This window comes from Camelus bactrianus, chromosome 2 (genome assembly GCF_048773025.1).
Source record: "Camelus bactrianus isolate YW-2024 breed Bactrian camel chromosome 2, ASM4877302v1, whole genome shotgun sequence".
Taxonomy (NCBI): Eukaryota; Metazoa; Chordata; class Mammalia; order Artiodactyla; family Camelidae; genus Camelus; species Camelus bactrianus.
The window spans coordinates 48,386,393-48,412,715 of NC_133540.1; the positions used below are offsets into that span (position 1 = coordinate 48,386,393).

The 26,323-nt window shown below is 37.3% G+C and overlaps 1 long non-coding RNA gene across 1 annotated transcript in view; it reads left to right on the forward strand.

Annotated features, from left to right (window-relative positions):
• The window catches only part of LOC123616184 (uncharacterized), a 187,111-nt gene that overhangs the window by 39,538 nt on the left and 121,250 nt on the right, over window positions 1-26,323 (forward strand). Inside the window, exon 3 of the long non-coding RNA XR_006724064.2 lies at window positions 861-1,124. This is a non-coding gene — a long non-coding RNA (uncharacterized LOC123616184). The remainder of the gene's footprint in view (window positions 1-860; window positions 1,125-26,323) is intronic.

Genomic DNA, 26,323 nt, shown 5'->3' on the forward strand with positions numbered 1-26,323 from the left:
AAATGGAGACAGTTAAAAAAAAAAGAAATCCATGAGTGTTACGGGACAACTTTTTTTGTACAACACAGTTCTGTGTTTGTGGGACATCTAGAAACCCTGGTTAATGTCTTGTATTGACTACTCATTGTCTTCATATTTCAAATTTCCATGGGCCTAGCTAAAATTTGAAAGGATAGAGTGATGAGAGTGGGTCTGATGGCATAGAACTAATACTCTTTGACAAAATCTGCCTCTTTGGCTACTCAAACAGACATTTATATTCTTCCCCTCCATGGAACACACCCTCTCCATGCCAAAGAAATGACCCTAAATTCTATCCAGTGACTACATTTAACTCCAGTTCTGAGATTGCTTAGTCCTAATGTGCTTCTTGTGGTTCGATGATTCATAAACTAAAATGCAAGGCATCTGCCTTCAGTATACCCACTACAAAACACTGGAGAAAGAACAAAATAATCTTAGTAAAGTTACTCTCTAGTAACAGTTAAGTAGTAGATGCAATAGTTTCTGATCCATAACAATCATTAAGTTTGGTTAGTAAGGAAAGCAAAGACTCCAGCCCCTACTGGTGGAGTTAAACTCCTTCTTTAGCCCACCTAGAAGCCATGGTTACTTTCTCTGGAAAGTTTTTCTATAGCAAATAGGCTTTAAAGCGGCCCTTATGATCCCACTTCCTGGTGGTCACACCTTTGTATGATCCTCACCCCTTGAGTGTGGGTCAGATCCGCAACTTACTTTGAACCAAAAGAACACGGCAAATGTGATGGGATGTCACTCCCATAACTACATTACATTCTGTAAGACTCCTTCTTGCTAGCAGACTGATTTGTTCCCTCTGTTCTCTCTCTCTCCATTGCAAGGTGTCATAAAATGAATGGCCACTTGGAGAAGCCTACATGTCGAGGAACCATGAGCAGCTTCTAGGAGCTGAAGGCTGGCTTCAGCAATAAACTGAAACCATTAGTCCTGCAGCCACAGAGAAATGAATTCTGCCAACAATCTGAAGGAGCTCAGAAGCAGATTCTCACCAAGTCTCCAGATGAAGATGCAATCCAGCCTACCTGTTCGGACACTTGGAGCCAAGGACCAGCTAAGTCACACCTGGTCACCTGACTCACAGGAATGTGAGTAATACATGTGTTTTGATTTTAAGTCAATAAGTTTGCAGCAGTTTGTTATACAGCATTGAAAACTAATACACTCTTTTATCAGCTGTCCATGAGACCGGTGGCTCTGCCCTGAGGAAGATTCTTGCTTGTTCGCAACTGAGGTGTGAACTGGGTGAAGCTGGGGGTCTAGAGGCTGCTAATGTCTTTAAAACTCCTTCCTGCAGCTCTAAGTTAGGTGTCCAGCTACTCTCAGCCAGGCTGTAGGCTTATTTGTTGTTTCTGTTTGGTTGGGTTTTGTTCAGCACTGTAATTCTCTCTAAAGTTCAGTACACTTCTTTTTAATTGGCTTCAAGTCAGTTTCATGTTTGAATAACCACAGCCAAGTGTCTTTCTAGAAATTTAAATGCAAAGTCTCTTGTCTTTTACTTAATGGACTGTCCTCTCATTCTCCCAGCTGCTCCACGTAACTGCTACTGATTTGAGGCTTTCCGAAATAATGGTTTTGCATAGAAAGGCAATACAGTTAATTTCATCTCTGCCAGTAGATTGCTTATAGCCTCTTCAGTTTTTCACTCACTGTTTATAGCAACTTCAATTTGGGGTGCAAAAACAGTTGGATTTTTTTACCTAACAAGATTTCAAATTACAGAACACTTGGGCAATTTAGACATCTGAGTCAGATACTGCCTCCCCCCAGCAAAATCACATATCCTGAGTGGCCACTCTGGCTTGAATTCCTTTCTCTCCATAGCACTTTGCTAAATGCTTCCAGGCAACCAACATGACTTACTGAATCTTTCCTACAACTTCCCCTAATGATATGGCTCCTGGCAGTTCTTGCAAGACCTTCTATTATAGGTGGCAATCGGTGCCCAGAAAAGAAAAAAAAAAGGAAGTTCTTTTACCCAGGAAGAAGAAAGGGTGGATGTTGGGGTTGAATACTAGCAATGACTGCCATGGGTATTGTATTCGTTTTCTATTACTACAGAGCAAATCATCACCAAACATGGTGGGTTTTGAATAATCAGCCATTCTATTTTCCTGTGATTCCATGGGATCAGTTGGAAAGTTCTTTTTTAAGTCTTTTCTGGCTAATTAATGAGGTCACTTGTGAAGCTGCAGTCAGCTGTGGGTTGTCTGGGGCTGGTTGGTCTAGGAGTCTGAACAGGTATGGTTCCTCTTCCAACTCTGTCTTCCAATAGGCTAGCCTTGGCTTCCTCATATGGTGACCTCAAAGAGAGCAAAAATAGAAGCTACAAGACTTCTCAGAGGCTAGACTCAGAACTGGCACATCATTTCCACAACATTCTGTCTGTCAAAGCAAGCCTTAATGCCAGCTCAGATTTAAGGATATGGGGAAACAGACTCTACCTCTTGATGGGAGGAGTTGCAATAAATTTTTAATCATTATAGGTATTAAATCAATACTTACAGAGCAAAGAAAATAATTAGTAAAGAAAAGAAGGAGAACAAAGAAAAAGAAAGGAGAGAAAGAGGGACAAAAGAGGGGAAAAGGAAGGGGAGAAAAGAGTATTCTCAGACATATTGAAAAGTAAAATACAGGGGAAAATACTCAGGATATAATAAAGCCAGTGCCCTTAATACAGAGAAATAACATTTAATAAATTTTAAAATAATAAAGTAATGATCATAAATTTAAAAAATTGTGAAGTTGAATTATATTTACAACACTCAACCTGTTTCACTTATCTAATGTTATACAGAAAATTACCCCAAATTTAGTGGCACAAGCAACCATCTATTCTTCTCACAGCTTCTGTGGGTCAGGAATTTGTAAAGAGCTTGAGTGAGGGGATTTGCCTGGGGGTCTATCAATTGTGGTCAGATGTCAGTTGGAGCAGCAGTCTTCTCAAAACTTGTCTGAGGCCGGAAGTTCCATTCCCAGGGTGTCTGACTATCACAGCTGATAATTGGTACTGGTTTTTGGACCAGGGACCCCATTTCTCCACAAAGAAATTACCTCTCTATTACGTGTCTGAATATGTTTGGCTAGTGGCATGGTGGCTAGCTTCTGCAAGAGCAAGCAATCCAAAAGGCCAAAGCAAAAGCTGCAATGACTTTTATGATCAAATTTCAGAAGTCACACACTGTCAATTTCACTGCAATTTACTGGTCACATAACAACAAACCTGATTTAATATGGAGGATTATATGCAAGCATGGAACAAGGAGGCAGACATCACTGGGGGCTGTCTTGGAGACTGGGCACCACAACCAGAAAAGATTTTTTAATGTGAAATATACAATTTAATATTTAAACCAACAAAACCTAAAAACAGGAATAACGCTATGAGATTCAAAATTATTGTCTGTGAGGTAAGGCAATGATAAAAGGTTTATTTCAAGTACAAGATTTACAAATGGAAATTCCAAGTGTCACTGAATCTCTTTTACTGTTTAATTATGTGAAAGAGGACAACGGGAGGAAAAAACACATGTGCATCTGTCTCTCAGTCGGTAGGCAAGATCCTTTCACATTTTCATTTGACAGAAGAACTCAGTAAAATATCTCCAAGCAAAAATAACCTCTGTAGAAATTTTGGCTTCATGTAAGATTTATCTCTTCTGATAGGCCAGTGAGCAAAAATAGCCCACTGTTATGGACTGAATCATTTCTTTCCCAAATTAGTAATATTGAAGCCCTGACCCCTAAAGTGTCTGCATTTGAAGATGGAGCCTTTATGGAGGTAATTAGGGTTAAATGAGGTCATAAGGGTGGATCCCAAACCCATATGACTGGTGTCCTTATAAGGGAGAGAAATAGCAAGGATGTGCATGTACAGAGGAAGGACCATGTGGAGACACAGTGAGACAGTGGCCATCTGCAACACAAGGAGAGTGGCCTCAGCAGAAACCAAACCTACTGGTACCTTGATCTTGGACTTCCAGCCTCCAGAACTATGAGAAAATAAAAACCTGTTGTTTAAGTCACTCAGGTTGTGGTATTTTGCTATGGCAGACCTAGAAAACTAACACACCCACCAACATTTAAAATACATTTGAAATTAACAAGAGAAAACTGGTTGGTAGCATAAACGTTAAAAATGGGTTCCCTGTTTGGGGGTTTAGATTCCCTGTCTGGTATTTAATCTTTACCTTAGATAAATCTTTGACACTTCCAAATATAGAGATATCTATGGCATAAAAATGTAGTAGCTAGGGACTTGGATTTGTGTTAACTTTAAATATTAATGTTGACAAACTAGCATTTCAACCAAATTGGTCATTTATCTGAAAGCTTTGACTATCACTATTATTTTTTTTAATTTTTAAATTTATTTTTTCAACATAGATTCCTAGGTGCAGAATTTCTGTTTTGAAGTATGGGTATGTTTTTTGAGTCTCGGCCATTATTGGAAGCAGAGTTGCACTGCCATTTACAGTGCTATAACAAAGGGAGGGCAGTTGGGTAAGAAATGCCTTTTCTGGTTGCCAGTGGAGATGGAAAACTGTCAGGCTGTTCCCTGTGTGTCTGCTCAGCAGCTGGCCTGGCCTAAGGCTTCTTGTCTTCCAGACATTCTGTTTTCAGAGAGAGCAACCCTCCTTTGCAAAAGGCCCCAAACTAGCAGAATTGGGCCCCTCTGATATACCTATTTCCTCTCACTTGTATTTACCTAAGAAATTTTGTGCATAGAAAGGAAAAAATGGAAAAGATACTCACTGCAAGACAGGAATGAGATTTGTGTTGTCACTGCCTTCTAAGTATCTTAAAACACAGCTGAATGGAGAAGGATTATGGAATAGTAAAATGCTGTCTAAAATATTCAGCGAATGAATAGCATGAGATATTTACCATAAAAATAACACTGAACCAAAGAAGCAATTCCTTCACTGAGTGCACCCACAACTAACCTTAATATTGCTGTGAGAAATCTGTTAATAAATGGCACTGTAGTGGGTCAAGAAACTTTTTATTTTTGTTGAGTCTTAAGACCATCCCTTCTTAAGGGTAGTAGTCATTTGTCACCAGAGTTTTGTTGTTAACACTTGTAGCAACTTTTTAGAAATAAGTTACTGTAGTTTATCATCTATCTTGAAGTTCTCCTAGGGTTAATTTAGTTTTTAAAGTCTAAACCCTGAATGTATTTTTATTTATTAGGTCCAGAAAAAGATACCATTTTTGTTATAATATTCTAGTTTTTAGAGCCACATCTGGGTGAGATACGGGTATTCATGGATTAAGTAGACTATTAGCCAAGAGAAAAGAAGTAAAAAAGCAGAGTGGTTTGTAATTTTTTTTTAAGTGAGATCTAGAGTTTAAAAAGTTAACTTCTGTTCCCAGATGTGTTACTACGAACTACGTGACTAACACATTAGGAAAGTCACTTCACATCTTTGAATGTTCTTCCTTGTCTGTATAAAAACATCTAAGATTGTGGTGTTAATCTACTGTGGAAACATATCAGTGTTTCCCACGTGGGAGGAAGTCTCGGTAACACGCTTGTCGGAGCAGGGAAGTGTGTGCTGTGGAGCAAGTCAGGGGAGGCTCCACCCAGGATCAAGGAGATGGGCCCGCCTGAGCCACCAGTAGTCCTTTTGCATGTGTGACCAAGAAATCTTCACAGAGAAAAACTCCTCTTGAGAAGAGAAAATCAGGCTCTTGAGCCAGCATTGCCGATCTCTCAGTTGTCAGCGGAGACCAAGTCTGAGACAGTCCTGGCTGCTGCCCCATGAACTTACACTGAAATCTTAGCTGAAGCAGAGACTATGTGTAAAAGCAGAGACATAACCATGAATAACGGTTTCTTAGAAACTCTTGTAAAACATTTAGAGATTAAATGATGTTTGTATGGAACAGGTATGACAATTTACAATTATGGAGAAAGAGACATTTTTCCCTACTTCTACTTGGAAAATAGCATAGTGTCCAGGCACTAATGGCTCCAGCAAACACAAGAGACCTTCATGCACCCACAGTTCAGCCCTCCAAAAGCAGCAAAGAAGATGTGACTTGGCTTGATGAGAGAGAACACAGCTTCCCCGGCACAGGTATCAGGTCCTCAGAGTGGACTCCAAGCAAAGTGACACCTTCAGACCAGTTTAGAACATCAGCTAAAACACTTTTGGCAAGTGGACTTAGAATGGTATTGATAATTGAGTATGTACATAATATAGTTTTTCAGACATTTTTCAATCCAGCGTATCACACAACCAGGGCAGGCAGAAGAAAGGGAAGCATACTCCACTTCAATAAAACAAGCATGCTCTAGACTTCTGTTTCTCAAACTGTCTTCTGTGGAACATAATTCCCCACAAATTAATGAAGGCAAAATTGGGGTTTGCCAGAATGTTAAGACAAGATATTAAAAAAAGAATTGGGAGAGATGATAGACCTAAAGGACTGAAGAATGGAGAGAAAACTTAGAATTCTAGCCATTTCTGAGTGGAAAAACAAGAATAACTTGAACAGAAGGAATAAAAAACAATTAAGGTAAGCTTATCTGAACTGAAGAATATTCTCTTTTAATATGTGCTCTTACTAGGTGCCAGGCACTCTTTTAAATACTTTAGCTGAATTGTCTCGTTTAATTCTTAAAATAATCCTCTGAGTTAGTTTACATTAGTCTCATCTGGAGAGAAGGAAACTGAGCTTTCTAATGGTTAAATGGGTGCTCACTATACTGTTCCTGGGACTACAAGTCAGAGAAGAATATAGTCTTAATGTCTTGACATACACACGCACGCGCACGCACACGCACACGCACACGCACACGCACACACAAAGGAGTTTACCATGGACTCCAGGAAAAAATGTATAAACAGACATAACTCAGACACATTTTTATATGATTACACATAAAAGTATGGAAAAATCCAGGAAGAACTAGTATATTAATTATAAAGTAAAAAGAGTGGGCTATCTCAGATATCTTCTGTAAAGCAGTAAATATTGGAAAACAAAAGGAGCAACATAGTTTTGAGAAAAAAAAAGACAATAACCAGTGTGTCCTTTGTATCTGCATCAATATACACATAAAGAGTCATAAAATACATGACACAGGTGGTCTTCTAAAATATAAAGGGCTAGAGATGAATAAAAATTAAGAACTGAAGAATATGGATGACAAAATATAATTTAAAACAATTAATCATATAAGTAAATCTAAACAATTGTAAGTCTAACTACAAAATTAAAGGCACAGTTTTTAAAAGTGGTCTTAGAAGATACATAATTTCAAATTTAACTTTGTGTATTAATCTGGATTTAAAATAATAAAGTTTCTCATGTCATGTGAAAAAAAAATCTAATCTTAATTTTTTTATAGCCCAAATTTCTGAAAAGTTATACAGGATAGTTAAAAGCACAAGCTTGAGAGAGATTTATTAGGCAAAGGCAAAGGTTATAAAATCAATTCAGCCAAAAGAGATTTCAAGGTAAAAAATATACATAACAGGAAAAAGAAGGTTATCTAATACTGATAAGAAGAGATAACAGCTATGAAAGTTTATGAGCAGAATAATATGTCATAGAGATATACAAAATCAAAATGAAGTTTAAAAATGTTGAAATGTTAACATTGAAAGAAATGTTAGGAAATGAAGTAAAACAAACCTATGAATATCATAATGGGGACTTTAAATAAGGTTGCCTTGTGCAACTTTATGTATAAATCTTCATAGGACTTAGAGCACCCTAAGTTGAATTAACTACTTACTGAGGTCTCATGGTACATTCACAGGTGTTATTTTCTCATAGGAAAAACTCAATTAATTCCAAAATGCTGAAAATATATGTATTTTCAAATAATACAGGAAATTTTTTTAAGTTATACATAAGATATTACCAACAACAAAAAAAAGGCCAACGCATGCAGACTTGAAAATGTCCTTAAATAACTCTAGTGCCAATGAGGTATATAAAATTACAACTAAAATAATATTAAGACACTAAGGGTGACAGTGCTATACTTGAAACCTATGGGTTACCCAAAGCTATGTGCTCAGTTGAAACCATAACTGTAAATATGTTGGCTATTGAAGAACCCTTTGAATGGACAAATCTTCAATCTACATTCCTATTTCTGGACTGCTCTTGCTCTCACCTCCCCTTAAATAGGTAGTTCTTCATTTCTACAATTAGTTGCTTAGCATTGATTAATTTCCACTCAAATGTCATTTTTCCCAAGAAAGCCCTACCTTATATCCCAAACCATATCAGTTCATACCATTATTTGTAACACATTTTATTTTGATTACTGATTCACAAAATAAGAGCAGGTTGCTATGAAAAAGGAGCAGGGAAAAAGACTTAATGGAAATTAAAATTAAAATTCCCAGAATGTAAAAGTAAACACAAGGGCTGGAAGATACATTTGAGGAATTCCCTTACAACAAAGAGCAAAAGGACAAGGCAAAAAAGCAAACAAGAGAATTCAATTCAGGAGACCGGAAACTTAACAATTAAGAGTTCCCAAAAGAGGGAAAAGAAAAAAAAAAGGGGAGGGAGAGGGCTTAAAAGAAATATTACAAATAAAATTTTCCAAAACTGAAGAGAGTAATCAATCTTATATTAAAACTGTTAAATGTTTACAGTGGACAGCTTTTCACCAAATGGACTCAAACAGCCCATCGGACTACCTGGAAGCCCTTTTCTTCTATTAAACCCACTTCCAGGTACTTCATCATTTTCTGATTGGTGGACTTGGCCTCTGACTGGCCTACTCAGAGAGCTCCCAGCCTCACATCCGGGGGTGGGAGAGGACCCTGCTGTTGGGGGAAATCAGTGCGGAAGGCGGACATCCTCCAGTCAGGTCTGCATGGGTAGAAGTGCCACAGCGTGCTCAGAAACTATACCGTCATCACCCCTGGGCTCCCTTGGACTGGTCGCACATTAACCAAACCCATGAGACACTGATGCAAGAAAACCAGAAACTTAACTTATTAATGTAACAGAAGATGTGAAACTATGAACCAGGCTGAAATATCAGAGTTCAACTATGAGTACATTTTCTCCTCCACGGCCCAATCATGGGCAGGCAGTCACATGGCAAGCGTGGACAGAAGCAGAGCAGGAAGGGTTTCTAGATTAACTCAATGGACTAAATTTCTGTTATATGAACAGATCTACTGCCTGGAAAACAATTAACTCTAATCACGGTGCACTCTTCGTGGACAGTGGCCGAGACACGACTGTGAGCACCTGTGTGACTCTCCTTTCCCTGTCCTTTCTGGGCTAACTGATGCACAGAGGTACAGAGATCCACGGATGCAGATACCCCTAAACACCCAAAGCCCATCTCTGTGAGCCTCAAAACCAGACAGCCAGGGTTTAAATACCACCTCTGCCACTTACTAGTTCTGTGACCTTGGCCAACTTACATGCCCTCTTCCTGCCTCAATTTCCACACTGTAAAACTAGGATAACAATCAAACCTTCCTTACTCGCTTGTTGAGAAGATTGAAGGATTCATTTCTGTAAAACTCTCAGAAAAGAATGTAGCACATTTTTGGTGCTCAAGAAATGTCAACTTAATATTAAAGTGATTTACAAAAAAAAATGGTTGAAGCAATTTCATCTTAAATTGATTTTATATAAATTTGAAAACAACATGAATGAGAACATTAAGAATGAAATGAAAAATTATGTACATTTTTTCCTTTATGTTCTTTTTTATAAACCTCTCAATATTTTCCAAAATGATGCATGAAAACCCCTGCATGTTTCTCCCTGCTCCAATGCAAACACTGTCTCTTCTCCTGAACTTGGTGGGTTTCCAGAGAAGCAGGCAGGACCTGGAGCAGGTCTGGGACTAGCATGAGATGAGTGAGGCCCTCACCTCAGGTATAAAAGTTAAGTTGTACCCCAAAACTCAGTAACTAAGATAAGTAATACCTTAATTCAGCATTTTAAAAAATCAAAAGTAATACAAAAAATCCATGATGAACAAAATATCAAAATTTTTAATAAAGGCATGAGTAGAATTACTGAATTTTCTTTTTGCCTCAGGTTTCAGTGTGGTTCAGCACAGCACTGCTGGTGAGCATGAACAAATCTTAGAATCTGTGGTATCTTTTTTTTTTTCAATTGAAGTATAGTCACTTTATAATGTGTCAATTACTGGTGTACAGCATAATGCTTCAGTCATACATATACATACATACATTCTTTTTCGTATTCTTTTTCATTATAGATTACTATAAGACATTGAATATAGTTCCCTGTGCTGTACAGTGTAAACTTCTTATTTATCTATTTTATATATATAGTAGTTAGTATCTGCAAATCTTGAACTCCCAATTTATCCCTTCCCACCCTGATTCTCCCTTGGTAACCATAATTTTGTTCTCTATGTCTGTGTATCTTAATTAAGGATTCAAACTCACTACTTCCTCCACCTTGTACCAGTCAGAGAGGGCCTGGGGTGAGCATGAGAACAGAGTGAATCCCAGAAAGAGAGTGTTCTGAGGAGATCTGTGCCCCATGAGAGGGGCCATAGTACTCTCCCACAGGAGAGTTTTACTACATGTGCCTCTGCATACGCTTTCGTTTGGAGTCTGGGCAGGTTGGTTGAGACAAGGAGAACGCTAGCACTTGCAGCTGTGATTAGCAAGAAGCATAGAGACATCCTCAAGGGATGTCTAACTGATGGGATATCAATGGGATACTAATTGATTCCTGACCAATGCATCACCTGCTCCCAATGCAAGAGGTGGCCACATGTACCACCATCCACAAGATGGCTGCCACTTGTGGTTCCAGCACTGTGCCTGCTGAGCAGGTGAAGAACAACTGTGGTGCAACTAAGGGGACAGCACAGGAGCCAGCTAGAGGGAGAACAAGCACAAGGCTCAGCATAGGTGGCTCACACTGTTGGAGGAACAGTTGAACTGTTGGAGGAAAGAGAAGACAATTGGCCCATAAAATAATAACAAAAACACAAAACACGTAAGAAAAGTTAATGATGACACGTGAATACACACACAGATGCACACATACACATTACAACTTTTCTGGCACTTAGAAAACAACATGATTTTGAAATTTAAAGAAAATTGGTGGTGAATTAAAGAGGGAACAATTACAATAAAATTGAATGACCATGTGGGTGAGACATCTAATAATATGGAAGAAGAAATAGGCATATGTGACAAAATTATGAAAAGATATGCAAGAATAGGATGACAGATTCAGGAAGGCATGACTACTCTAATGATAAATATCTGCAAGTGGTATAATTGATGGAAAGATAGGCACACAGTCAAACCGCTTGGGTAAATCAAACAAGTTGTGTCCATCTGGGGATTCAGAAGAACATCAGAAGAGTCAGAGTACACAGCATGTTCTCTGAGAAAGATGCAAATCTCCTGGCCCCCAAAGGCTTAGTAAAACCTACACATTTGCAATTAATAGTATCCAAGTCAATCAAGTTTGAGAGCATACCTGTCCTCTTCTAAGTTTGGCCTGATACACAAAAGCCGAGAGTGCTCCAGGATGGAGCCTTGTCTGGAAACCTGCTGGAGACCTCTTCACCTGAGTCTAGTGCACCTCATTAATCTTGAGGTACACAGTGCTTGATATGATTGCTACAGGACAGTACTCAGTACTCTGGCTTGAAACAGTTTGTCAAGCATGTTCACAGCCTGCACAGTCTAACACAGCTTGATCTAGTTACCATCTTGAATGCTGTGCAGTTTCGCAGGGGTTTCTAGGAGATCCCAGCTATAGGACCCATCATCCTGCAAGGAAACTGAAAATGGGGAAGTAGGAGTCCCAGTGAGAGGAAAAGCAACAGATGCCGGAAAGGATATCATTAAACCAGTAACATTAAAAATTTCTCTAAGCAGAGAAAAGACTTGAATTTTCAGACCAGAAGGGCTCACTGAGTTCCAGGAAGGGCTCGTTAGGTAAGACACACACTAATACTACATATATCCTGATAAAATTCCTGAATTCCAAGTAGACATCTTAATAAGCTTCCAAACAGAAGTGGTTATTTGCGAGGAATAATAAATACATTTAACATTGAACTCCTTATCTGCTACAGAGGAATTAAGAAGAGAATTGATCACTTATCAGTGTCAAAAAAAAGATATGTGGGGATATGCAGAGATCAAAAATATAAAAGAGATGTGCTTTATTGGAGGCAATCACTAAACAAAGGATTCTAACCAAAAAAAAATTAATAAGAACAGAAACCTTGAGAAGGGAGAATGCAAGATGAGAGAATTACTGAGAATATGAACTTTGAAATTAAGGGTGGCCATATTTGGCTAATTTCAGGCCATTGAGATATAAGCAAATGACATGTGCTTGACTTCTGTGTTTTCTCTCTTTGGAAAAAGGTACTTGCCCTGGGCCTCATCTTTTTCTCTGCTTGATGGCTAGGAAATGGGGAAAATCAGAGCAAACTTGAAAGACATGTTGAGAATGAGAGAGTTGCTCCACCAATCACAGGCTGATCACATCTGGACTGACTTGTGAGAGAATTAAATGATAGTGTTTGGTCCCCTGTATTTAAAGTCCCTTTGACACAGCAGCTTACTCAACTAATACATTAGGCTGAACCATGTGGGATTGCTGATGTTCACTGAATAGTTGTTGACCTTGGAAAAATGGCAATTTTATATGGTTCAATCTAACAGCTCCTATTTCATAGATCAGTTGAATTTCTGTATTATAAATTCCAAGGCCTCCCAATATCTGTTCTTGTCCCTCTATTTTCCTTAAGGAGAAAATAATGAGACCCTTAGTCAGTCTTATTCTTTTAGGACTAGTGGTTCTTTGTAAACCAAAAAATGAGTAAGCATAGTGATGGAAAGGAGAAATACTATGATTGTATTCTGACAGAAGATATAAGAAGAGTAAGGCTCAAAGGATTCTACCATTTTAATGATTTTTAATGACTTTTATGATTAAAAATCATTTAAATTTTAATGATTAAAATCATTTAAAATTAAATTCACAGTTTAAGCTGTGTATAATAACACAGCTAGTATTAGTTGATGCCACAGATCCACAAGAGAGTTGACATATAGTTACAATGTCCCAGGAAGTTGTTTTTCCCTCTAGCTTGGCTCAGGGTTGAGGTACATTTCTTTGCATTCTTCTGGGAGTAAAGAGGAAAGGGGGTAGTTTAACTCCTCTTAACTCATCCTGAAGATACAGCTTTGGGCTGCTTCCACTTCCAGGCAGGGCTGTTTCTGACTCCCCATTCTAGGTGGAACCTGAGCCTTGAATTCAGCCTGTTATGTCTCAGTGCAGACCTCATTCTGGAAGGTCAAGTTCACCTCATTCAGCAAAGACTTTCAGGACAAAAGTAGCTTCAGTCACTGTCTTACTGGTCTAGGTTCCTGCTTTTGGTTAGAAGTTGTCCTGAGAAGTCTTCTTATGTTTTTTGGTTATTTGATTCTTTTAAGAATTTTTTAAAAAAATATTTCACCCAGCATTTTTATTTGTTTTCAGTGGAGTATTGGTTCATAGTCATATTATCAGAAATTAAGGTCATCAATAAATAGAAAAAAATTTTCAACATTAAGTTTGTTAAAGTATTGAGGGGGTCAGAGATGTATATATCAGGCACATCAATACTTCCCCATTTCGCCTACCTCCACCCCTCTCCCCATCATTTTATTTATATTCTCTGATTTACATGGGGCTCGAAGAGCCAACTTGAAGCATGTACACAACCTTCAAATGGTGTTTTTGCAATTAAAATTCTTGTGTGGAATGCTAAAAACTCAATGGCTGTTGGTGACCAGACATTTCATTTGATACTTGAATATCTCTGCTCTATAGCAAGACATTTCTTTACTTGATATCAAATCTCTAAATATGTGTCCCAAATACATTTTGCTTGATGATTAAAATCTTTCAAAGACAAGAACTTGACAATATGCCTGAGGTAATTATAACAGGAAGAATAATAAAATGAGTAGATATCTCGAGCCTTAAACATGAAAGAAAATGAGAATCTTCTTCCCAAAGGTATGTAGTACAAAGTTAAAATATTAGTCAATGATCAGGAATGCAAAAGAATCCCAGTGTTTCTATGAGTACAATGTGAAGTTGTTGTATTTGCAAGCCCTATTTCTTTTCTTTCTTGTTACTTCTTACTTTGAATTTACCAAAGAAATTCTTCGTACATAGTATCTCCTTCATCGACTGTTAAAAAGTATTGGCACCATAGACACAAAAATGTACCATAAAACATTCCTTTGCATTTTACATAGTTCCATGGGAAGGAATTTATGCAAATCATACTCACAGACAAAACATATCCTGGTGACATCATGATTTCACTGAAAACTTTCCAACACTGAAAAAAAAAAATGTTTCTTCTGTCCTTAACCTCCCCCTCCAATGGCAACAGGCACATCCAGCTGTTGTTTTTAGAGAAGGGAGTCTGTTGAAGCACCACCCTGTTTTTGATGGTCTCATCCTTCAGCATATTTGCAGAGTGCTAAAATCGGTTCCTCATGTTATGGTCAAGGCTGGAGTTCTTTGTTCTATAACTCCTTTCTGATTAAGATTTTCAAGAAGTTATTAAAAATAATAAACAAAGAATCCAGAGCAATGTTATTAAAGGATACACATATTCTTGTTTGCCATCCTGACAAAATTCTAAACAGTTTCAAGCTGTTATAAAAATGAATATGTAATTAAAATCATAAGCCAACTAAATTAAAACCATTAAGAATTTCATCATAATAAGATATATCAAATTCAAAACAAGATTTTATAGCTGATTTTGGTGGGGCATTGAAAATGTCATACTTCCTAGCTTTATCTTTGTGGTTTTAAGCAGAAATGATTTTGGCCAATGCAGATTTTAAAATAGTGAATGCAATTATTTCATTCTTGGAGGAAAATATCCCTACCAGTGCCATCATTATTATAAGTGCCTCATAACAAAATCTTCACCACTTCAGCCCAAAATCCTGAAGAAAATTAGTGAAAATGCAGAAAAATGTTTTCTGATTATATAATCAGGTATTTGGTGCTGTACCCTCAGGAACAAAATAAGTTTCTCCTGAGCAGAAACCACAGGTGCTTACCACAGTGTCTTCGTCATATAATTTTGCATTGTTACATAGGTAAATCACATACCCTAATCTGAATGTGCAAGGATTCTTGGAGAAATAAATAAAATGTAGATACATATTATTTCATAGTAATCTTTTTGCATAAACAAAAACCTCAATCTGCAAAAATGAGCCTGTTGTGAAAAGTTGTTGTTGTTTTTTTTAACTAAACACTTTCTAGGTGGCAATTAATTGGACTAAAATGCGGGGAGTGAATTTTTATTTCCAGCCCCTTAATAGGCCCATTTCTTTAAACAGCAGTCACAGTGATAACGTTTTAACAATCTGTTGAGGATGAGTTAGAAGATGACTGGTAGAAATACTAAGAAAAATACATAAAAGCAAGGCTTCACGTCCAATGATCCTTTGGGCCTTTGGCCAATTTTCTTAATTTACACTTGGTCTCTTTGTTTCTTTTTCTGTAAAATTAGAGAGTTAGACTTGAATTGGTGGTTTTTCTATTCTTTTAGCCAGACAACCGTTGTTCAAAGTGCCCTGACAGAAATGCTCACACAGTGCAAGTGCTGTGACTGAAGCAGCTACACCTCCTTACCTATTTCTGCATGGCATGTGGGCATGATGCTAGAGGCACACCAGCCATCTTGCAACCACAGGAACAAGATTCACAACCCCTGGATGACAGAGAAATAAAAAGAGCCTGGATCCCAAAAAGCATTAGGTAGCTACCATACTAGTCTTGTTCTAGCTGAGAACAATAAACCCAATTGTTTAGGCCAAACTTAATTCCTAACTGATAGAGAAGTCAAGCTTTTCTTTCAACCTCCTCTATCCCCTAAAACTGGTAGTACACTGGGATAGCACTGTTGAAGCCAATGGTTAACAACTTCTGAGTTACAGAAACCAAAGCAGGTAACTAGAAGATGACCACACTCAGCCTTACGTGAAAGGAAGTCAAAGCTGAGTGAGGCAGAAATTCAAACACCGAAGGACATAGGAGTAGACTGTGGGGGAAGGCAGGGGCAGAGACCAAAGACACGATTGCGTGTAAGCTCCTGCAATAAGAGCTTGCAGCTGTGTCTGCAGAGATTGGACATTAGGAACTGTGGCTTATAGATAAGCAGTGAAAGCAGCTGTGAACACATCTGTAGGCAAGGGAATGAATGAGCAGACAGGAGTCTGAGTAGAGCAGGCTGCGTGACAAATGACCGAAAAGCAATAATGAAAGCACACTCAGTAGCATAAGGAATCAGGGAAAAGGTGGGAGGGTCCAGGTTTTACAGACTCACACCTATTCCTGGGCCCTTAATAGTTTAAGTTCAAAATTCTTGTTTGATTATGGAAATTGAGTTTTGAATTAGGAATGTGGGGGAGGGACTCAGAGAAGACTAAATTTGACTTATTGAATTAAAGGAATGCAGCATATCATTAACCTAGAAGAGACAGTTGTATATTAGGTTCACAAATGTAATACATAATTGCTCTTATTTGCAAAGGAAATGTAGCTTGTTTCTCTTTAAGTAATCTAATCTGCATCTTGAACTCCCATGCAGCCTCATTGACTCACTTGTAGGAGATGGGAAGGATGGGAGAAGCTTCTGTTCACAAATGAGTGGTATCTCAAAATAGTACCTCACTTTTAAAAACAGTTTTGTGTACTCCAGTCTCTAGTGTGGGGTCGAAAAAGGGAAGGGTTCCTAAGGGATCTCATAAAAACAGGGAACAGAAAGTCTTCTGTTTTTGTGTGTCTTCTTCTGTCTGTGGAGGGATAGCTCGACTAATTCGGTCCATAGATCAGTGTCACTGGTGAGCATCTAGTTCTGTCTGGCCATGTGGGTAGTGGATAGTCCTGTGGGTAACCTGCTTGATTAGGGTCCTGTAGTCTTACCACTCTGAAGCCTTTGAGTCTGGTGTTAGGCCAGCCTACCCTCCACTCAAGAGGATTCCCTTTAGTCAAAAGCACACTAAGAATGCCAGTAGGTGTAACTAAATCTGTGCTTGAACTCAAGATTCCAGAAATTCCCATGTGCTCTAATATTTACCTGAAGCCCAAAATTTGTGGTGACTGATGTATTATCTTTAAAGACTCAGACATTGACACTCTCTGAACTCCCTAAGAAAATGACTGTTGAGTGACTGAAGTACAATATCCATACTTCAGAACCAGTTTTGACCATATGGAAACTGGGGAGGTGGAGCCAGCAGCCTCAAAGTCTCTAGCTGAGGCAGTCCTTTCTCCAAGTAATGCGAATCGGACCTAATAGAATAAAAGTATAAAGAGGCATTTTGAGTTAAGCACCTTCTTCCAAATTCAACATAATTTGTCATAAACCCCATCTGTTGACAACAGAAGTTGATAATAAATTGGGATGGAGGAACAGAGGGAGGAAGAAGAAGCGGAGGGAGGGAACAGAATCTGGGAAAATTCGAGAAGTTGGCTCCAGTCCCAGCCAGCCAGGGCACACAGGAAGATTATCAAAGCAGTTAAAAGCCATGACCTTACCATCTCAGCATCCTACAGGATGGCTCTATTACACTGATGACATCTCATAGATTTTACTAAAAATAAAAGCAACAGATTTCCTTCCAGACTAGTAAGGCAGATATGGGCTTGATAACATATAACACACTTGAAAATATAGAGACCTTAGTGAAGTTTGGGGGGAAATGTCAAGATTTCAACTTCAAAATGAAAATGGTCAAAAGGTACAAACTTCTAGTTATAAGATAAATAAGTCCTGGGAATGTAATGTGTAGCATTGATTATAATTAACAACACTGTATTATATATGTGCAAGTTGCTAAAAGAGTATGTCTTAAAAGTTCTCATCACAAGGAAAAAATTATAACTATGAGTGGTGATAGATGTGGTAATCATATTGCAGTCTATACATGTATCAGGTCATTATGATGTGCACTTTAAACTAATGCAATGTTATATGTTGTGTGTCAGTTATATCTCAATTTAAAAAAAAACTGAATTTAAAAAAACAAAGAAATGAAGGACAAATTGCCTTCTCTTTTGCTTGCCACCACTAATAAAGAGGTGTAAAAACTGGTTCCATCTTTGAATTTTGGAGGTAACATGTATCACATCTGCATTTACTGTGTTTACTGATTTACTGGTATGAGTGGACTCAGAAAAGGAAAAAACTTGCTACTGGCTCTAGGCTTGAGTACAAGGGGTCCACCCACTTGGCCTTTATAATACATCTGACACAACAAAATTTGAATTATCTGCAGTAGACCACATGTCTTATGTATTCTGTAGCAAATCCTGGTCAGATAATCACCATGGAGGCCCAGAATATTCAGTCAAATACAATCCATCAACTAATAAGTATTCTTCCTTGGCAAAAATCATTTGGCCTGATGTTCAGCCCTAGTATAGACAAGAAGCATAAAATGTAATACCAGGGATTGTGTAATCTGAGCCATACATCTAGAAGTGAGTGATAACTGATCTGTTCAGCTGAAAACTAAGACAAACATAGAAGTATTTCCTTAAAAAGTGAAAGTAGAAATATATGCTGTCTACTCAGGGTGGCCCTAAAGGACAGTGGAGGGGAGAAATCTCCCCCAAAGGAAACACTGCATCTCATTGTCTTTTTTCCTGAAATCAACTGTAAATTGCATAACAGGTGGCTTATGCTACCAGCAGGCAGATTCTTGCTGTACTACTAGCCACTCCCCCCACCACACACACACACTATACTCCCCATCAATCCATATCTACGTTCTCACAGAAAACTCCCTAAGACAAGTTGACTGAGAAGGGAAGAATACAAGTCTGCTTTACAGATTGCTCATACCAACAATAAGTGAACTGTTACTGTGTTGTAGTCTACTCAGTGTGGCCCTAAAAAACAGTGGAGGGGAGAAATCTCCCCCAAAAGAAACACTACATTTCACTTTCCTTTTTTCCTAGAAGAAGAGAAATGGCCTAAGGCACAGTTCCAAACTAAGTCATAAGTCATTGGCTAGTAGTTTGGTAAACAATTAGGAAATTGGAAAGAGGGATACTGAACAATTGGTGACAGAAATAATTGGGAATAAGCCTAATATATTTGTGTTCCATATAAATACTCCTCAAGCAAGCTTGTTTATGTTTTTCTGTCTGTTTATTTGTTTGACTTTTTATTGAGGTATAGTTAGTGTACAATATTATATAAGTTTCAGGTGTACAACATAGTGATTAACAATTTTTAAAGGTTATACTCCATTTATAGTTATTATAAAATATTGGCTATTTTGGGGGCTTGGCTGTACAATATATCCTTGCAGTTTATTTATTTTATACATAATAGTTTGTACCTCTTAATCCCATATTGCTATCTTGCCCCTCCCCGCTAACCTCACCCCACTGGTAATTACTAGTTTGTTTTCTGTATCTATGAATCTGTTTCTGTTTGGTTATATTCACTAGCTTGTTGTATTTTTTAGATTCTGCATATAAGTGGTATCATGTAGTATTTGTCTTTCTCTGTCTGATTTGTTTTACTTAGCATAATATCCTCCAAGTCCATTCATGTTGTTGCAAATAGCAAAATTTCATTCTTTTTTTTATGGCTGGGTAAGCATTCTATCGTATCTGTACACCACATCTTTTTACATTCATCTGTTGATGGACACTTAGGTTACTTTCATATCTCAGCTGTTGTAAATAATGCTGCTAGAAACATTGGGATGCATGTATCAGTGCTTTTGGTTTTCTTTGACTGTATACTCAGGAGTGGCATTGCTGGGTCATATGGTAGTTCTATTTTTAGTGTTTGAGAAACCTCCATACTGTTTTCCATAGTGGCTACACCAATTTACATTCCTGCCATCAGTGTACAAGGGTTCCCTTTTTTCCACATCCTTGCCAACATTTGTTATTTGTGTTCTTTTCGATGATAGCCATTCTGATAGGTATGAGGTGATATAATTCCCCCTGATTTTGGATGCTTACTTTTGGATATATTGCCCACAATAAACTTACTAATTTAAAACAAATGATAAAGCATCATTATCACTTTTTTTATTCATTCTAAAAAGAGTATTTGAATTTACAATGCCAAGGGCAACAAACAAGAATGCCAATTTCAACATATCCTCAAGAGCACTGGGTCATACTGCCTATTTCTGTCTATCTTTATTTCTACCTGTCTATCCATGTATTTCTTTATCACCTATCTTTATATTATCTATCTATAATTGGACAGGCAAAAAGTTGTCTCACTGTTGTTCTCAGTCATTAATTTAATCATATTTATTGACAATCTGCTATGTTTCAAAAATTGTTCTTGGTATTATTTAAGTTGGATTTCTTTGAGCTATAGGATTTTAAATGGTCCACATTTATTTTTTACTAATTATATTTTCTCCTTGAATCTGATAATCATGTTTTTCCTTTTGTTGTTGATAGTCATGTGGCTGTAAATCTGGATCTGTTCTGGCTGATTCAATAAAGTAACAGTCATTACTATTAGAGTAATAGTCTCCCCTGGGCAGAGAGGGGATCCATGTGGTCTTAGAATCAATAAACAAGAAAAGGAATGATGGTTCAATCAGACACTAGGTTTTAGAAAACTAGTTTCAAAGGTTTAGAGAAAATACAGCATGATTCCATGGCATCTCACTGATACCTGCTTCTACAGGGACTAGTGCAGTTCTGAATACATAGTAGGTCTTTGGCAAATATGTCATTTACCTTCTTTGTAACTCTCTGTGAAACTCCTTTACCCTGTCTGAATTTCACTTTCTTCAGCCGTACAATGTGGATAAAAATAAGACCTGCCTCAAGACGAAACTTCAAGGAGAAAATAGGAGAATTTGTTTCATCATCTGAACAGCACTTTAGGAATAAGAGGGATGAATAGTAGGAAGTTGTGTTCACGTTTTCATTCTCAAATAAAATGCTGAAAATACTTTATAATGCTTGAAAGCCTTGCCAGTTTTCTAACTGGAATTTTTCTATTGAATAAAGTAGACAGTCTGCATGGTGGAAGATTAGACATTCTCCTGGAGTGAATTTTTTTTAAAGGTGTATTCATTTTGAATAGAAAAAAATGAAGCTAGTAAACATTTTAATTTTCCTTGAGTTTGACTTCATTCAAGAAGATGTTCCATCATGGACCAAATTTATAATGTTCTCTGAGAATAACACAATGAATTACTGGCAAGACAAAGTTTCACAAGGCCCCACCAGGTACTGGGGAATTTGAAACAGTAAAAGACTAAGCAATAATTTAATCGGATTCCATCAAGTAACATGGTCTAGAATGAATAACTGATTGGTCATTATGTATTATTCTTTTATTATGATTTTGTTAAGGATTTTTATGAAGGAGGTTGGTCTACAATTTTCTTTCCTTGCAATGTATTTGTTAGATATCACAGTTATGCTGCCCTCATAAAACAAATATGGAAGTGTGCTTTATCTATTTTTGGGGAAAAAATTAGGTGAGATTGGCATTATGTCTTCCTTAAATTTGAGAGAACTCACCATGAAAACCATCTGGGCCTAAAATTTTCTTTATGTGGAAGTTTCTGATGTATAATTCAATTTTTCTGATGAATGTAAGGCATTTATATTTCCTGTCTCACCTGGAATCAGATCTGTGTCTTGTGTGTCAGTCAGTTGTGTGTTTTTAAGGACTTTGTCAATTTCATCTATAGTGCTAAATTCATTCATATGAAGTTTTTCATAAGGTCTGAAACCATTTTGGTTTCTGTAATATCTGGAGTAATCTATTTTTCAATCCTAATACCAGAAGTTTGTGATTTCTCTCTCCTTTATCTTCATCAATGTTGCTAGAGTTTATTATACCTTTTAAAAAAAACCCAACTCCTAGTTTTGCAAAAATTTTTGATTATGTCTCTTTTCTATTTCTTTGATTTCTGCTCTTATTATTTCTTCCAACTATGAATTTAATTTTACCTTTTTCTAAATTCTTAAAATAGTCTTATGATAATATTAAGGTATTCGCAATGGCTTCTTAAGGTGGAAAATTAGATCATTAATATTAAGCCTCTCTTTCTTTCTAATATAAGCATTTAAAGGTATAAATTTCCCTCTGAGTACTGTATTAGCTGCGTGCCACCAATTTTGATAAGTTGTATGTTCATCTCATTTAGTTTAAAATATTTTCTAATTAATGATTTCTTCTATGATCTATGGGTTATTCAGAAATTGATTAATTTTCAAATATTGGAACTTTTCTAGAAATCTTACTGATTTCCAATTTAATTCCATATAGTCACAGAATATAATTAATTACCAGTGCTGCCTAGTCCTTTGAACTTCATTGAGACTTATTTTATTACCCAGTGTGATCTATGCTGGTTCATAGTTCAGGTGCACTTTTAAAGAATGTGGATTCTGTACTTGTATTATATGTTCTGTAAATGTCTATGAAGTAAAATGATTGATGGTTATTTTTATATGTTAACTTGATTGGGCTAAGGAATGCCCAAGTACCTGGTAAAACATTAATTCTGGGTGTGTCTGTGAAGATGTCTCAGGAAGAGGTTAGCCCTGAATCAGTAGACTGAGTAAAGAAAATCATCCTCACCAATACAGATGGGCATCATCCAATCCTTTCGGAATCTGAATAGAACAAAAAGGTGGAGGAAAGGTGAACTTGTTCTCTCTGTTTGAGCTGAGATAACCTTCTCTCCTGCCCTCAAATATCTGGGCTCCTGGTTTTCAGGCTTTCTGTCTCAGACAGGAACTTACACCATCAGCCACCATCACCCCCAACTTCCCTCTTACCCATTCTCAGGCCTTTGTACTTGGGCGAATTACACGACCAGCTTTATTAGTTCTTTGGCTTGTGATAGCAGATCATGGGACTTCCTGATCTCTGTAACGATATGAGCCAATTCCTGTAATGAATAACCTATTGGTTCTGCTTTTCTGGAGAACCCTGACTAATTAAATAGTATTATTTATATTTTCTCTTTTCTTAACTGTGATTATTTTTGCTTAATTATTATAATTACTGGGACAGATGTGTTACATTTTCCAAATGCAGTTGTGGTTTTTGCCTCTCTCTCTCTTTTTATCTATCAGTTACTGCTTTATTTTTGTCAAAACTCAGTTTTTAAGCATATACACATTGAAATTAATTCCTCCTGATGTATTCACCCTTGTGACTATTATAGAGCAATTCAGCTGTATTTTAAATAGTACTTGCATGATATATAATTTTTCATCCTTTATACTTTCAAGCTTTTTGTGCTTTTTTAGTTAAAATGCATCTTTTAGTGACAGCATTTAGTTGGATCTTGCTGCTTTATACAAATCAACACTGTCTTTTAATTGGAAAACATAGGCCATTTACCTTTAATGCAACTATTGATATGGTTAGATTTAGGTCTGCCATTTTGTGCCTTTTCTCATATGATTTTGTTGTTGTTGCTTATCCATTTCTTCTTTCCTGTCTTCTTTTGAGTTAATCAGTTTTAGTATTCCATTTTTATTTCTTTCCTGGCTCTTCAATATATTTCCTTGCAATTTTTTAGTGGTTGCTCTAGGAATTACAGTATCTATCTTTAAGTTATTACAAACTATGTAAAGTCAATATTGAACTACTTCATATAAAGTATATAGAAACCTTGTAACAGTGTCATTCAATTTACCACCCCATATTCTCTGTGCTGTTTTTGGATATATATACAAACAGAGCTATATCTATATATAGCTATGTCTATAGTGATAGGTAGATACAGATACATATCCAAAATTAATTTAATTTTGGTTTTATATCATCATACATCTTTTAAAGCAGTAGTACTCCACCAAGGGCAATTTTGCCTCCCAGGAGACATTTAGCAATACCTAGAGATAGTTTTTATTTTCGCAACTGTGAGGGGAATGCTGCTGACAACTAGTGGACAGAGGCCAAGGATGCTGCTGAAAGTCTTACACTGTGCAGGACAATCCCTCCATACAAAGAATTATCCATTTATATATATATATATATAAATTATCCATTTATATTCACACTTAAAGTGTTAAACTTTCTAGGATCATACGAGGTACTTATTAGCTGATGATCAATCACTGAGTTTGCTGAGTGATTTAATTGTGTTGTGTGGTTCCACATGAGAAATTCAAAGACAACTAGAAAGAAACCAGAGTTCCATACAAGGGAATCTCAATAGTCTATCAACTGTCTTCTTTCTCCTCTCTCTCTCCTGGTGTGAAAATACCATCCGAGTAATCATTGTTAGGTTATCTTCATTTAGGAGGAGTAAAGGAGGAAGGCACACACAAAAATCTAGCAAATTATGCTTGCATATTAAGTAAATCTTAATAAATTAAACCCTTTTGTACACAATTATTACACATTTCTGAAAGTACAATGTGTACTTCCTTTTTCAATTGATACCTATCAGTTTTATTAGACACACTGATAAAATGATAATGAACTCAATTTTGGCAAAGAGCACAGGATTTCAAATAAGACCTGGATGTGAATCTCTGGATCTGTCACTTCCCAAATTCACGGTACTGTCCTACCAGCTCTCTTCCAAGCCTCTTATTATCTTTTTTTTCTTCTCTGTAAAATGGAGATAGTATCGATCTCATAAGGTGGTTGAGAAACATCTTGTACCTAGTCTAGCATAAAAGAAAGAATTTAGCCAGTCCAAGGCTTTGTTCTAGCTTGGGAATCTGGTTTGTCGGCCCTGTGACTTGGCTCCTGTGCATAAAGATACATCCCTAGGAAATTGCAGTCTGTGCTGAGCTATCTACTACAGGCAATTGAACCCGTGCCCCTGGAGACACAGATCAGCACTACTGAGATAAGGTCCAGTTGCATTCTGTCACAGATCACTCATTTCAATTAAACCTACAGTGAGCAGGGGCAATGGTGAAGGGTGGCCACTGCATCTTTCCCCATGTTCCCAGGGAAATGCACTGAGTTCAGTCCTGGAAGTAGTTGGATAAACTGCAACTTGCAGCAAGTCAACTCCTTATCGAGATGTCACCAAGTCCTGCAGCTCACACACCTTCTGAATTGCTCAAGGAAGGTTTGGTTTACTGGGCATTCCGAAATTCAAACAGGAACAAAGGCTTTTGGTCCAGGCAGTAAGCCCTCTATTTTACAGACAGCCTCAAAATTGGCAGCAGTTCTAAAGTCACTTTCACACCAGCTCCAAAGGCTGACTGGAGGGGCCTTCTCTAGTCCTGGGAGAACCATCAAATCGAAACACACTTGCACACACAAGCACATGCGCTCAAACAAATGGCATATCTTCCACTTCGTACCTTGCTGGCCACAGCTGCCGTCCCGACAGGGTATTCAATCACGCAAATGTCTTCCGTTTGAAGGCTGTTTCCACCTCCAGTCAGGCAGGTTGTTTTTAGCACATCTGACAAAATAGGCCAGATCTGCACAGCAACCTTTGAGAGGAAGTGCAACAAAAGACATCCAGCTGTGCCGAATTAAAAGGTCTTCATTCATCACCTTCCATCAGTCAAAAAGCAAAAGGAGGCTGACGTTATTTGTAAGAAATTTAAGGGTGTTATTATTCACCTGTAATTAAAAAGAATGGTTTGATTTGGCTTACAGCCTGGAGGAGAATGAATGCTTTTATTTTGCCAGGTTATGAATTTTTCCAAGTCATGAATAGGCTCTGAAAATGAGGCAATGAGACGGAGGAACTTCATAAAGTAGAATTTTCCTCAACCTGTATTCATTTGTTTTTTTTAAATTCAGTGTTTCTTTACCTTTGCTCTTCTGCTTTGGAGAAGTGCTCCCAGAGAATAGAAATCAAGTGTATTTTGAGCCCATCAACATGAAAAAGTCCATGTAGAAGGTTTTAGATGTGCCAAGAAGACCAAATCTGAGGATATTTATTACAGATGCATGAAGTTACTTTTCTCAGATACACTATTCAGAAAGAGTGGACAAGTAAGGATTTCTGTGGTATACGGTGAAAAAATACACACAGTAACAAAACTAGAGATAGTCTTTAAATATTTGTATGCAGCCAGAGTCCTGGAAGATGGATGTAAGGATTTGCCAAGCAATTTTTTAAAGTAAGTTCTTCTTCGACCATGCTTTTTATTCCTGGAAGTGTTTAAGGCAACTGGCAGACACATTAAAACACAGTGTTAATATTAATTGAATGAGAAAAAGGAAAAGCAAAGTAGGAAATAACAGATGAAGCTGAGATTGAGATATTTGTGCCAAATAAGTGTTTATCAAGTCCCTATGTAA